The sequence below is a fragment of the Lissotriton vulgaris genome, chromosome 12, assembly GCF_964263255.1.
Source record: "Lissotriton vulgaris chromosome 12, aLisVul1.2, whole genome shotgun sequence".
In the NCBI taxonomy this organism is placed as follows: domain Eukaryota; kingdom Metazoa; phylum Chordata; class Amphibia; order Caudata; family Salamandridae; genus Lissotriton; species Lissotriton vulgaris.
In genome coordinates this window covers 551,822,785-551,837,636 of record NC_141700.1, presented here as the reverse complement: position 1 = coordinate 551,837,636, position 14,852 = coordinate 551,822,785, and positions in this window count along the sequence as shown.

The window sequence follows — 14,852 nt, the reverse complement described above, 5'->3', positions numbered from 1 at the left end:
AACAGCCATTGTTCCTTAAGTTAAAGAATCGTAAATAACTTGAAGTAATTCATACCTAATCACTAATTTATGCAGAGCATATAAGATTATTTCGACATAGCTTATAAAATAACTTCTCCATAGCCTATAAGATTACTTTCACAAAGCCTATAACATTGCTTCTGAATAGCCTATTAGATTGCTCCCTCATAGCCTATAAGATTGCTTCTGCATACCCTATAAGATTACTTCCACATAGCCTATAAGATTACTTTTGGATAGCCTAATACATTACTTCCGAATAGCCTATAAGATTATTTACACATAGCCAATAAGACTACTTTCGCATAGCCTATAAAATTGCTTCCGCATAACCGTAAAGTACATTTCTCTGAGCAAATCACATGGTTACATATATTGATTTTCCAGTTCCGCCAGGTCCCGCCCTGCACAAAGATCGGGGCTGTCCCTTCTTTCCCCTTTTCACAATCAGCAGTCTCGCAATTTCTGCTACGGGACATTATATCGTGCATTCTTCTATCACAATATATTTATGCCTAGCTTAGATTCTAGTCATTTCTAGAAACGCGCACGCATTATCCAGGTGGATACCAAAGGTCCTTAGAGTTGCTTTTAAACACGCCCTACACACCCATGCTCAGAACAACCAGATCACCAGCTTTTTTTACTTTTTTTGTTGTTGTTTTTTTTCTCGACATAATCAATTAGTGGGGAATGCAGATATCCGCCACGCCTGTGAAAAATATAGTGCTTAGTGCACCTCTCTTTCTCAAAAATGAGTCCGGCAGGCGCGGCCCCGTGACACCCAGAACCTGTTTTTGAAATATGACAAGCCAGAGGCGGCCGTTGTGCTCTGCAGGAAGCCATGTTGGCTGCGTTGTAACCGGATCTCAGCGTGAGGTGTCTCGAGACTGCACTCTTGTCACATTGTCACAGTAGTATCTAAGAGCCCTGGGCCTTTTTCCAGCACAGTCCCTCTTTCTATACATTCTAGACAACGACAGGTGTACAACACACCCACGGCGACAATGCAGGTTGTTGACGGCAACGAACGGATTCTGCGAGAGAGTTCCCAGGCTGTGAACTAAATTTGCTTGAGACCGGAAGTGTGCCATGGATGTCCCTGCCATATGCATGTGCATATAATGTATGTAAAAGGGAATCGCTGACCTGATCAATGGTGTTTTCCAATGTCTGCCAGCGTTTTCGAAGCTAACTAACATTTGCCAACTCGTATGACGGAGGCAGTGGGCCATCACTTTTTAGGCCCCGCCTACCGGTAATGCTTAGAGCCCGATTTGGAGTGGGTCGGAATTCTATACTAGGATTCCCAGGGGGCAGAATTACTGATTCTGGCCAGAATCTCCCATGGGGTTCACTTTCAAGATGCACCCAAAGCAATGAGGAATAACTGAGAGGACCCAGAATTACAGTGCAGAATTCCACACAGTAGTCCTCAAGCTGTAGGGATGCATGCATACATGCAGCACTTGCTCTGTGCAGGTAGTAAATGTGTGCATGGGGCCTGGAATAACAATGGGAGAGGGAGTAGGGGCGAGAGCACAGGAGAAGGAGGGGGAATAAGTGTCATGGCAGGGGGGAGCATTGTAAGCTGCTCCTGTGCTACAGAAGTAGGCTGGGGAGGGAGTCTGAAGCCTAAAGCAGCTTTCTTTGCCATTTTTCTGACGTAAAGTCGGTCCGGTGTTCCTGCACTGGGGAAAACCAGGTTTTAAAACACTGGGCCACTAGTGGTCAGGCAGAACCGAATTTCCACCCTTTCATTGTTCCAGCCCAGGTAAGCGCAGTGGGACGGGGCGAGAAGAGGGGAAGTGGACAGACAACGGAATAGGGAAAATTAAATAAAGTAATAATTCCTATTCCGTCATCTGTCGCGACATCCCCCCCACGCCCACCATGCTTACCTACGTGGACTGCTACTGCATCCCAGACAAGTAATTGTGCTCCTGTAATGGGCTTTGGGACGGCTCCTTGCTACCTCTCTCGTTAATCTCATTTGGTTGCTTCCCATTCCATGGTAGTCCTTCCTCTTTCCCCTGGAGCATAGCTTCCTAACCATCTTTTTCCTTGACCCCCCCTCCCCTTGAATGCATGTGTCTTCTTGCTCTCTCTTCCCATGTGCTGCTTCCCCCTCACATTCCCACCCCATGTTCTCTGAGTTGCGCCCAGTTCCTCTGTGATTGTGAAAGCACCAGTGCTTTAAATGGGCCGGTATTCACCGGTACTGAGTACCGGCACTTCTTATTTCTATCTCTTCAAGTACCGGCACTTCAACCCCCGCCAAGGAGAGTACCAGTACTCATGTCTGGTGTACTGTTTATTGGTAATTCTGCGGAGGCAGGGTGGAGCCTTCCTCCCGGATACTCTGACAGGTAAAGTGCCCCTGGAGCCCTGTGCTGAGCCCTTGCTGAACCCTTCAACAGTTGGGTGGGTGTTAAAAATGTCACCTTCACGCTGAGCTTGACAGAGCAGTGTCTGTTACCATTCAGACACTGCTCAGTAATCACATTTACACTATGGTGTGCATTGGTGCACACCCTGGAATGCAGGGGACTCACTGACAGCGGCACTCAAGGAAGCCACGGGAGGTAACGAGTTGAAAGCGTCCTTAATCCTGCGTGAGCCTTTTGTGTGAGTGTTTGACTGTGAGTGTTTAACGACTTGTGTGCGCGTTTACATGTAAAGAAAGAAGAATAGAGAGAATGTGGATACTCAACAAAGTTTGTAAGTCTCGCTGAGCCTACGCGCATGCGTTGCCCCGCGAGAGTTAAGTAAGGGCTCTCCAAAATGCTTCCAAAGTCTGCAGGCGGATCGGGTACAGTGCATGTGCGCCGGACGCGCGCACCATTTGTCCGCCTGCAGCCTCTGGGAGGACTTTCGCGGCCGCTTTGATGTTCTCAGTGAGCCGCGTGGCCACTGAGAACATCATGGCGGCTGCAAAAGTGCTCACCATTTGCCCCCCTCCCTTATCCCACTTCCTGCTTGTTGATTACGCGTTGCTCCTTTTCAAACGGTGTGACATGCTGCTTCCAGACTGATCTCAGACACCAAACAATCTGACATAACACACCAGTGCTCTTCCTTTGCTGTCTGCCACCTATTAAAGAGATAAACATGCACACATCGTGCCTGATAGGTGGCATTCAAAAGTACAAAATAAATACACACATAACCATTAGTACTGTGAGTCAAGGGCTTGTGATCTGTTTCATAACGGTTCCTTCATCCGGAAATTAGCTGGACTACATTTATTTTGTGCCAATATATTTAATTATGTTTTCCATCTTTTCAGCTTCTGAAAGTATATTTGAACAATGTCTGATTTTTTTTCTTCTGCTCGCCGTCGCTCACCTGTCCGACCACAGCTAACTAAGAAAGAGTGCCCATCTTACGCATTTGTTTTGTCTAATCATTCATGTTATTTAGACGCTAGATGGCGATCTTTCTCTGCTGCTTAGTGGCACTCGACAAATTCGTTTGGTTAGTTTCTGGCCAACGCGAATTATAAAAAAAACAACTAAATGTAAGGGCCTCCGACCTTTTAGACCGACAACTTTAGATGTGTTGAACTTTTACCCTTGATATTTCTCTCCCGTGGTGTGCATATCTTAGGGTTTTCACCACTTTTAAACAAAAGCGTTGTTATACATCAAAGAGAACAGCTGGAGAAATCTGAGAGTAGAACAGGAACAGGTAATGGTACTGACACAACATCCGGACAAGGAGAACGGGGGTATCCTAGTAAGATTCGGGGTAGGCGAGTATCTCAGTTCACCTGGTCCAGGGATCTCGGGAAAATTGCATCCTAATTACAGCATTTTCTTTTGCTTGTTTTTCTTGTTTGTGTGTTTTAATTTTTTTAAGCATGCTAGTTCTCTAGGCCCTTTAAGTATATAAAAGAACTGAGGTCTCTGTATGTTGTAGAAAATAGCAAACAATTCTTCAATTATAAAGCAGATGTGTACATGCCTATGATGAAACAGTCACCTGCAGAGTACCAATGAGATATCTCAGGAGGCTAAAGCAGTGATTTGTGTATAACCTGCAGAACACAAGTTCCATTGTCATTATGATAGCCCGGTGGGCAAAGTTGTTTGTGTTTTATGTGACATATAGGTAAAGATCGAACCTAAGTTCGTGGAGTACGAAGTATTTTGCAAAGAACACTTTTATGTCATCAGGAACTGGCATAGTGTATACAGTGCATTATAGTGTGCATGGTTTTTAGTTGAAACCATATTACAAAATCAAAAATGTGATGAGGAGCCGGACATTACACCATATTATTACAACGTTACTAGAACAAATAATAAGGGCACAAGTCCTAAAAAAAGAACTGGGGGACTGACCTAGTTTGGTAGTATGCAAGTGACATCACGGCACATGACATCACGGTGCACGACATCACAGCGCACAACATCACAGCGCACAACATCATACAAAGTGGCATCCAAACCATGACTTTACAGGAAGTGGCATCACAATAAGTGACCATTAAATCAATGGGGTGTCACCCACAGAATCAAAGGACCTGGGTATAAATAATATAAAGAAAGGTGGTCCTTGATATTAATTCAAACAAAACATATATGAGTATCGCTTATGTCTTGGGAGTGCAATTAAATCTGCACACATTGATTCAAGCAACGGGGGGAAGATATATTGGCATTGGTATTATTTATAAACACATTGAATGCAATGAAAAAACAGTAACCAAAAGTAGCAATTTTACCTGAAAAAGAACAATAGATTATATCCACACTCTGTGTTCTTGTTATACCAAGATTTACATATTTATTTACATCTTCATAAAACAATTATAAATATAATTATAAATGGCGCAAAGGACTATCAGAGTATAGTCATTGAAGAAAAAAGGGGGTGCTCTCGTGATTTTGAGAAGGAAGGAAAGGAGAGATAGCAATTATAATGTACAATTGTAATATTTACACAACAAGAGCGGGAAACTTCCGCTGTCATATGAGCCTGTCCACATCAATTAAAAAGGGGGGGATGAAATAAGGGTGGGGGAGGTACAGGCAAACAAATGGAAAACCGTCGACGTTTCGACCCTAGTGCTCCAGGGGTGTTTAGGACCTCGGCTGCGGGTCTTCTTCAGGTCAATAACGGTGGGATTAGGGGTAGGGGGGGGGGGACATTGGAACTTGGTATGGCTTCCAAGATGGTCTGGGCCGTGGTCCAGCAGGTAGTCTGGATCGAACACCTGAAGTGCAAGGATGAGGTTTGAATTAGATGCTATGTGGGGTACATTCACAAAAGTGTGGTTCATTGCAAAACATTGGGTACATTACCAATGATGCTGTTGAGGGTGGACCTCCGTCCGAGCTTCTAAGAGGCAGGTCACCTATCTGACATCGAAGAAAAACAGTGGGTCAGAGCCCATCTCCCAAGGGCAACCAACTCCAGATAGTCAGTCTACTGACAGTCATTAGTGATTCTGAACTCACCCAGGGTGCGTTTGGGAATCCATCATTAGTAGCCCGCCATCTGACCGCTAAACATAAATTCAAGAGGTAAGCCTACACTTTAGTTCATATTCCTCCTTACAAGTGGACAGATAACCGAATTGGTGCAGAGAGACACAATATTGTCCTTTTCTTGTTCTCCACACCAGGTCACCTCGGTATCTCATATTACTACCATCCACAGGCGACTAATCCAAGGCGATTTAAAGGGCTACCACCACCGGATTGCCCGCGGGGGCACCGGTAGGATTTTCCAACCGTCTGCACTCGTGGTAAGTCCCTCCATGTACCTAAGTAGTAGGTGCAGTTAGCTAACCATACAGACTGGGGCTCTGATTAGTTCTTTCCATTACCCCACAGGCCTGATCCAATCGAATAGGCCGAGCACAACACAGCGCTTAGAACTGAGCAGCTACATCCCAGACCACCACCAATATACTAGGTGAGTTCAGAATCACTAATGACTGTCAGTAGACTGACTATCTGAAGAAGACCCGCAGCCGAGGTCCTAAAACACCCCTGGAGCACTAGGGTCGAAACGTCGACGGTTTTCCATTTGTTTGCCTGTACCTCCCCCACCCTAATTTCATCCCCCCCTTTTTAATTGATGTGGACAGGCTCATATGACAGCGGAAGTTTCCCGCTCTTGTTGTGTAAATATTACAATTGTACATTATAATTGCTATCTCTCCTTTCCTTCCTTCTCAAAATCACGAGAGCACCCCCTTTTTTCTTCACTGACTATACTCTGATAGTCCTTTGCGCCGTTTATAATTATATTTATAATTGTTTTATGAAGATGTAAATAAATATGTAAATCTTGGTATAACAAGAACACAGAGTGTGGATATAATCTATTGTTCTTTTTTCAGGTAAAATTGCTACTTTTGGGCACTGTTTTTTCATTGCATTCAATGTGTTTATAAATAATACCAATGCCAATATATCTCCCCCCGTTGCTTGAATCAATGTGTGCACATCACAATAAGTGACATCAGATCTAAAACTCTCACATATATGTTTAGCAGGTCTATTATGTGTATGTTTGAGCACATTGCGAGGATAATAGCACAGTGAGCTATGGAAGGTAATATGTGACTTCTACACCTTGCAATACCCCAGTTTTATGTAACATATCCTGTACATTCATTTACAAACATATATAATGTATTGTACATGTAATAGGCATGTGTTGATGTAATCTATCTATCTCTGTATCTATCTATCTATCTATTACCCTCACTCTATCTATCTATTCATCTATCGCACTCACTCTATCTATCTATCTATCTATCTATCTATCTATCTATCTATCTATCTATCTATCTATCTATCTATCTATCTATCTATCTATCTATCTATCTATCTATCTATCTATCTATCTATTGCCCTCACTCTATCTGTCTGTCTATCGCCCTCACTCTATCTGTCTGTCTATCTGTCTATCTATCTATCTATCTATCTATCTATCTATCTATCTATCTATCTATCTATCTATCTATCTATCTATCTATCTATCTATCTATCTATCTATCTATCTATCTATCTATCTATCTATCTATCTATCTATGTATCTATCTATCTATCTATCTATCTATCTATCTATCTATCTATCTATCTATCTATCTATCTATCTATCTATCTATCGCACTCACTCTATCTGTCTATCTATCTATCTATCTATCTATCTATCTATCTATCTATCTATCTATCTATCTATCTATCTATCTATCTATCTATCTATCTATCTATCTATCTATCTATCTATCTATCTATCACTATCTATCTATCTATCTATCTATCTATCTATCTATCTATCTATCTATCTATCTATCTGTCTATCTATCGTCCTCACTCTATCTATCTATCTATCTATCTATCTATCTATCTATCTATCTATCTATCTATCTATCTATCTATCTATCTATCTATCTATCTATTTATCTATCTATCTATCTATCTATCTATCGCTCTCACTATATCTATCTATCTATCGCCCTCTATCTATTTATCGCCCTCCCTCTATCTATCTATCGCCCTCACTCCATCTATCTATCACACTCACTCTATCTATCTATCGCATCACCACAGCATCACTCAGCACCACCACAGCATCACTCAGGGGCACCACAACATCACTATGCGCTACCACAGCATCATTGAACGCCACAGCATCACTCGTCGCCACCACAATATCACTCAGTGCCACCACAGCATCAATCTGTGCAACCATTCAACAACAATATGTTCTCTCAATGTTTCAAGCTTTATTAGAAATGTCACACAAAGATGTTAATATTTCACTTCTGTTCTTGGATTTTCGTCACAATAAAATACACTGAACATAATCTTCACAAAAGTTATTTACAAAAGTCTAAGCTATTGCCATTATAAATTACAATAACTTTTATTTAAGTATTAATTATTAAAAAAATTAAAAGCCATTGTTATTTGCAATATCAATACATCTAAGTCACGTAAATACAACACATATTGCATTACAAATGCTATAGGTGTCACATTTGCGAAAGTTAAAACTATTGGCATTGTAAATGACAAAGCTATTAATTTCACTATTTTCAAAACCAACACATAAATAAAAAATGTGTCATTTACAATACGAATAGCTTAAACTTTCCTAATGCGAGACCTATTGCATTGCAAATGCTTGTTTTAAAGAAAGTGTGCGGACTGTTTTGTATGTGCATGTGTGCTCGGGCCTGTGTGAGTGTGTGCGCACACGAGAATATGAATATTGACTTGAGCCCAATGCAAATAAATGATAATAATCAGGGCCACTGTAATTATGCGGCAGGTTTGATAAAATTATGCAGCAACAAAAGGCAACATATGCAGTGTAATGCAGAACATTTGCTGATTGTATTTATTATTTTTTCATTTTATACTTGTTAATACTGACAGGGCATAGGTTGCATTTCAGTTTAGCAACCAAAAATAGCAATAACACAACAGATGGAAGTAGTGTCATTGTTTCATGTCCCACCTCTAGCCCCGCCCACTAGCCACACCGCTAACTCAATTTGATGAGTACCTGCACTTATTTATTTCCATTTAAAGCACTGGAAAGCACTGGAAAGATCAGACTTTATCGGGTTTGCTTTCTTTTATCTCCTGCATTACAAATGTTGCATGAAAGCCAAGACCCCGGCACACAAATGCACCAATTATGGTAACTGGGGGAGGGGCAGTATGCTGCCCTTCCTCAGCACCATTGGAGGAAAAAAGAAGTGCTTAGTCTAACTGAAAAAGAAATGCTTCTTCTCCCAGAAGCCCATAAATCTGTTGCCAGGTTACTACACATCGACAAATGGCCAGAGCATTTATTCCAGTTCAGGAGATTTTCAAATATGTTTCTTTAAGTACTGACACTTCCTTATTCATGGCATCAGAGGGCCACATTGTGCTTCCAAGTCTATGCAACTAGTCCTCTGTGTTGTTTTAAGCTGAATCATGTGTAACAGGCTTTTAAATTGTGTCATAACCTCCTAAGATGAAAGTATTCTAAAAAATAAGGCATGCTGATCATAAAGTTAGAAACTTTGCTTTGTTTAACAATGCTTTGCAAACAAGCATTAGCAAAAGCAGTAGCTTGAGTCTTGCTTTACAAAGGTGCGGCCTATTGGCTTTGCCAATTGTTGTTAAGTTATTGCTACCAATTTAGTATCACATTCTTAGGACGCTTGCCACCAGATCAGATCGCACTGTCCTGAAAGGTGGCGCACATACTGTGTGCTCCTCTGCAGCAAACACCCACACATGCCTGCGCAGCCTGCAGCAGCACTGAGTTGTGGAAATATATTTGGTAGGATCGCATGAGGGAACATATTTGTTACATCTATTGATACTACAGGTAACGGGGTGGGAAGGACCCCATGACATCATAGAGCAGGCCTGGTGGAACTGTGAGGAGAGGAAGGAACAGGAGAGTGGAAGAGAGAGGGAGAAAAGAGAAAGAAATGGGATAGGAGAGGTGCAGGAAAATGGACAGGCAGAGCCAAGGGAGGGAAAGAAAGACATTTGGAGTGAAGGGGGATGAGAGGGAATATAAGAAGAACGGAGGCAGGGAGTGTGGAAGAGATGGAACAAGAAATGAAGCGTAGATGAAAATGATGGAACGTGTGGTGGTCTGGAAGAGATAGACCCAAGCCCAAGAGTGGGGAAATGTTATAAGGAGAATGGGAGAAAAAGAGGAAAAGGAAAGAAAATGGAAGTGGGAGAGAATTGAAAAGAGATTGATACAATGTCATGATGCCCTCTACATCAAAAGCTGCACGGCCCCTTCCTCTGATCTATGCCTAATACCACGTGATGAATTTTCCTGCAACACAACCCTGTTGTGTGACGTCATTTCCGACGATGTCATAATGTGCTAATGAGTGTTTTTTGAACATAGCAATATCTTACGTATTTTTGGGTGAGAGATTGCTTTTAACTATGCTCTCATGAATGAATGTGGTAAATCTGTTAGGCAGAGCAATCTCAATGTTTCTGCTAATTGACATCAGGTGAGAAAACGGAAGGATGTTGCACAGTTCTTCATTCTATCACCTCGATTGCCAGCTTAACGAAATCTGGTGACGCCATAGCCAGTGCTTCGTTTGAAATAAATAAGGACATGGATCCAAACTTTTTATCAGTATCCCGCTGGCGCTGCTGGCGTGATTGAATGTCAGGATTGTTGAATGCCAAGGCTGTCTATTCTTGATTCCACTTCATGCCTGTTTCTTCCACCATCCTAAACTCCCTGTCTCAATCTTATTGGTTCTTTTTTTCATTCCTGTTTTCTCCCATAGTTCACCGCCTCCTATGTTTTCTTTCTTCTTTCTTTTTGTCCTGCCTCTCTATTTCTTGCTCTTAGTCAAAGTCTGACATTGAAAAAAATAGGTCCCTGTCCCTAAAACAGAGTGCAGGTTCCTGCCCCCTGTAACGAACTGAAATAATGTAGCACTGACCACAGTCAAGGCTAAGATTGTTATGCTATATATATATATATATATATATATATATATATATATATATATATATATATATATATATATATATATATATATATATATATATATGTATTTTGTTTTTGCAGTTTTATATAGCGCAAACTTGACCGGAAGGTATCAGAGATCTCTATTTGAGCAGCAGTTGCATAACTGACAGACACATTCATTTTTTTTAGTCATGGGAAGATTAAGTGATTTGCCCAGAATCACAGCATGTTTGAGCCTCCCACTAGACTCGAACCCGGTTCCCCAGCTTCAAAGTCAGCCGCTCTAGCTGTTAAGCCACATCCTCTGAAATAGGAACACTTTTTTGGGTTAATGCAATGAATTATGCATACAAATGGAGTCTAGAATCTCTGCACCGGAGAACTTTTAACTGTGCTAGCATCGTTATACAAGGGTATCAATTGCAGCTGTGCATTTACAGGGGATCAGGAGCACACAACAGTGCCCTATTTTGTCCTGCGCAGGCTATTCAGTACTCAGAGCATGATATGGCAGCGTAGAGTTTAACTTCGACAATCGAGGAGTTGGTAGTCAATATAATGAATCCGATATAAGTTCAGGTCGATCTCAAAACTTCAAGGTTGTAGAAGCACACCAGAAAAGATTGATTGGGAAAAGGTTCAATGATAGGTCTCCAAATCGAATTGAGTAATGGAGCAAGGTCTCGTGAAAAAGGAGACTTGCTCGAATGCAATCTTCTCATGTAACCGATAACCCTGTATTAAAACTTGTTTGTGGAAATAACATACATGTACACAACACTTGAGTATAAGACTCAAGCCTTCCTATGTTTTTTACTAACCAGTAACTTGAAAGTGATGCTAAGATGACCGCTAACTGAAATTCTTTAGTGCGCATGCGTCTACTGCACCTACATAGTGTGACATATCTATGCTTGGAGGGAAACGTTCTGCATGTGTGCAGTAGCTAACAAGATGGCCGCTTGAAACGCACATGCTTGCCACCTGCTTGCTGAAAAACTAATTCCAGCTATTTTACTAATGCTAATGCGGGAAGAATAATATTAAGTAAATGGGAGTCGAGTAGAGGTAGGTGGTATACAGTGAAACCATTTATTTTTGATTTTAACATTTGTCTTTTTGACTCTTTCAATAGTGCTTATTATGGGACTGCAGTTGTAAGCCACAGTCTATTCCCTCTCGTTCTGCTATGCAGGCGTGATGCAACCTCGATGGGTAAGAGTGGTCTGCTTAATTCAGACACTCTGTTCATCACCACCCCCTTTTCTGATTCGTTTTTAGCCACTATAGGTGTGGCAGGGTATACTCAGACATGAGTCCCTTTCTCACTGCTCCATCAGGATTCAAGCAAGCCGGGCCTAAGACGGCTGAAATGCCAGAAACCGGTCCCCGGTAGCTTGTCTCCTTTCTGGTAAAGAATTGGCTTGGTAGTTTAGTCTGCCCTGTTCCCATGATGCACTGGGCCATGGACAGACTGATTTGCATATAGCCAGGTTCTGAGCTGGGATGGGGCAGTGAGATAAATAACGGTGATGGATCAAGCCCTGATCTTTGGACTGGGTAAGAGTGGTCTGCTTAATTCAGACACTCTGTTCATCACCACCCCCTTTTCTGAATCGTTTTTAGCCACTATAGGTGTGGCAGGGTATACTCAGACATGAGTCCCTTTCTCCCTGCTCCATCAGGATTCAAGCAAGTCGGGCCGAAGACGGCTGAAATGCCAGAAACCGGTCCCCGGTAGCTTGTCTCCTTTCTGGTAAAGAATTGGCTTGGTAGTTTAGTTTGCCCTGTTCCCATGATGCACTGGGCCAGGGACAGACTGATTTGCATATAGCCAGGTTCTGAGCTGGGATGGGGCAGTGAGATAAATAACGGTGATGGATCAAGCCCTGATCTTTGGACTGGGTAAGAGTGGTCTGCTTAATTCAGACACTCTGTTCATCACCACCCCCTTTTCTGATTCGTTTTTAGCCACTATAGGTGTGGCAGGGTATACTCAGACATGAGTCCCTTTCTCACTGCTCCATCAGGATTCAAGCAAGCTGGGCCGAAGATGGCTGAAATGCCAGAAACCGGTCCCCGGTAGCTTGTCTCCTTTCTGGTAAAGAATTGGCTTGGTAGTTTAGTCTGCCCTGTTCCCATGATGCACTGGGCCAGGGACAGACTGATTTGCATATAGCCAGGTTCTGAGCTGGGATGGGGCAGTGAGATAAATAACGGTGATGGATCAAGCCCTGATCTTTGGACTGGGTAAGAGTGGTCTGCTTAATTCAGACACTCTGTTCATCACCACCCCCTTTTCTGAATCGTTTTTAGCCACTATAGGTGTGGCAGGGTATACTCAGACATGAGTCCCTTTCTCACTGCTCCATCAGGATTCAAGCAAGCCAGGCCGAAGACGGCTGAAATGCCAGAAACCGGTCCCCGGTAGCTTGTCTCCTTTCTGGTAAAGAATTGGCTTGGTAGTTTAGTCTGCCCTGTTCCCATGATGCACTGGGCCAGGGACAGACTGATTTGCATATAGCCAGGTTCTGAGCTGGGATGGGGCAGTGAGATAAATAACGGTGATGGATCAAGCCCTGATCTTTGGACTGGGTAAGAGTGGTCTGCTTAATTCAGACACTCTGTTCATCACCACCCCCTTTTCTGAATCGTTTTTAGCCACTATAGGTGTGGCAGGGTATACTCAGACATGAGTCCCTTTCTCACTGCTCCATCAGGATTCAAGCAAGCCGGGCCGAAGACGGCTGAAATGCCAGAAACCGGTCCCCGGTAGCTTGTCTCCTTTCTGGTAAAGAATTGGCTTGGTAGTTTAGTCTGCCCTGTTCCCATGATGCACTGGGCCAGGGACAGACTGATTTGCATATAGCCAGGTTCTGAGCTGGGATGGGGCAGTGAGATAAATAACGGTGATGGATCAAGCCCTGATCTTTGGACTGGGTAAGAGTGGTCTGCTTAATTCAGACACTCTGTTCATCACCACCCCCTTTTCTGAATCGTTTTTAGCCACTATAGGTGTGGCAGGGTATACTCAGACATGAGTCCCTTTCTCACTGCTCCATCAGGATTCAAGCAAGCCGGGCCGAAGACGGCTGAAATGCCAGAAACCGGTCCCCAGTAGCTTGTCTCCTTTCTGGTAAAGAATTGGCTTGGTAGTTTAGTCTGCCCTGTTCCCATGATGCACTGGGCCAGGGACAGACTGATTTGCATATAGCCAGGTTCTGAACTGGGATCGGGCAGTGAGATAAATAACGGTGATGGATCAAGCCCTGATCTTTGGACTGGGTAAGAGTGGTCTGCTTAATTCAGACACTCTGTTCATCACCACCCCCTTTTCTGAATCGCAACCTCGATGGAAGACGCAATGTTAACTTGACCGCTGGTCATGGTTGAAAATTTTTACTTTCATGGGAACCAGAACAACAGTCTACTGAAATGCCTGAGAACTACTGTTTTTTTTCTAAAATTGTGACAATTACATTGTGAATATGGGTGGGAATAAAGATTGACGCATAAAACTTAAGTGGTGAGATTTTAAACAAAGAGCTGAAAGAAAATATTAGAAAATAAGCATGGTGTGATGATCACCTCCCCTTGCCTGTTCAATCAGAGTTAGGAGTTTCATAAACTTGAAACATTAATGGGTGGTACTAGCATACATAAAGGTATAATTGAAGTAACATTAGTTAGTGAAGTTAGTTAGTTCCAGAGACCGGGATGCTGTCAGAGTATAGAGAAGTCCCAGACTGAGATGTTGAAGAAGAATCGATTACTGAGCAAATTACCTTAAGCAAATTAATTTAGAAGAAGATTGCGGAAGAATCTTGAGGAAGAAGAGCAGTGGCGGCTGGTGACATTTGAAAGTGGTGAGCGTAAAATGATAATCGTACTGCACCGTAGCGAGGGAACGTAGCGAGCGAGCCCGAACCCCCTAAGGAGGGTTCGGGGGGATTTCCCCCGAGAAAATTTTGAAAAAAAGAGTGGACAAATGGTGCATTTTCAAGCAAATTTGAGAAAGCAGGAAGGTTAATAAAGCAATTGTGAAAGTGCAGTTATTACATGAATAAAGTGGTGTCATATAAAGAAATAACCCCAGGCCTCGGATCATACATAAAATAGATTCATCCTGTGACTTCAGAGTCAAGATGTGCAGACATTTCTATCCACCACCATTGCACAATCATTGTCTTATTTGTTAAGGTATGAGTCGAATGAATGCAAGATCTAAGTGAATCTTGAAAATTGGAATGTAAGATATCTGCTTCGAAATCGATCCAGACAACAGATGGCCAAAAATATGCTATGTTTGAGTATAGTCTGTTCATGAGCGTTTGATAAAAGCCTCA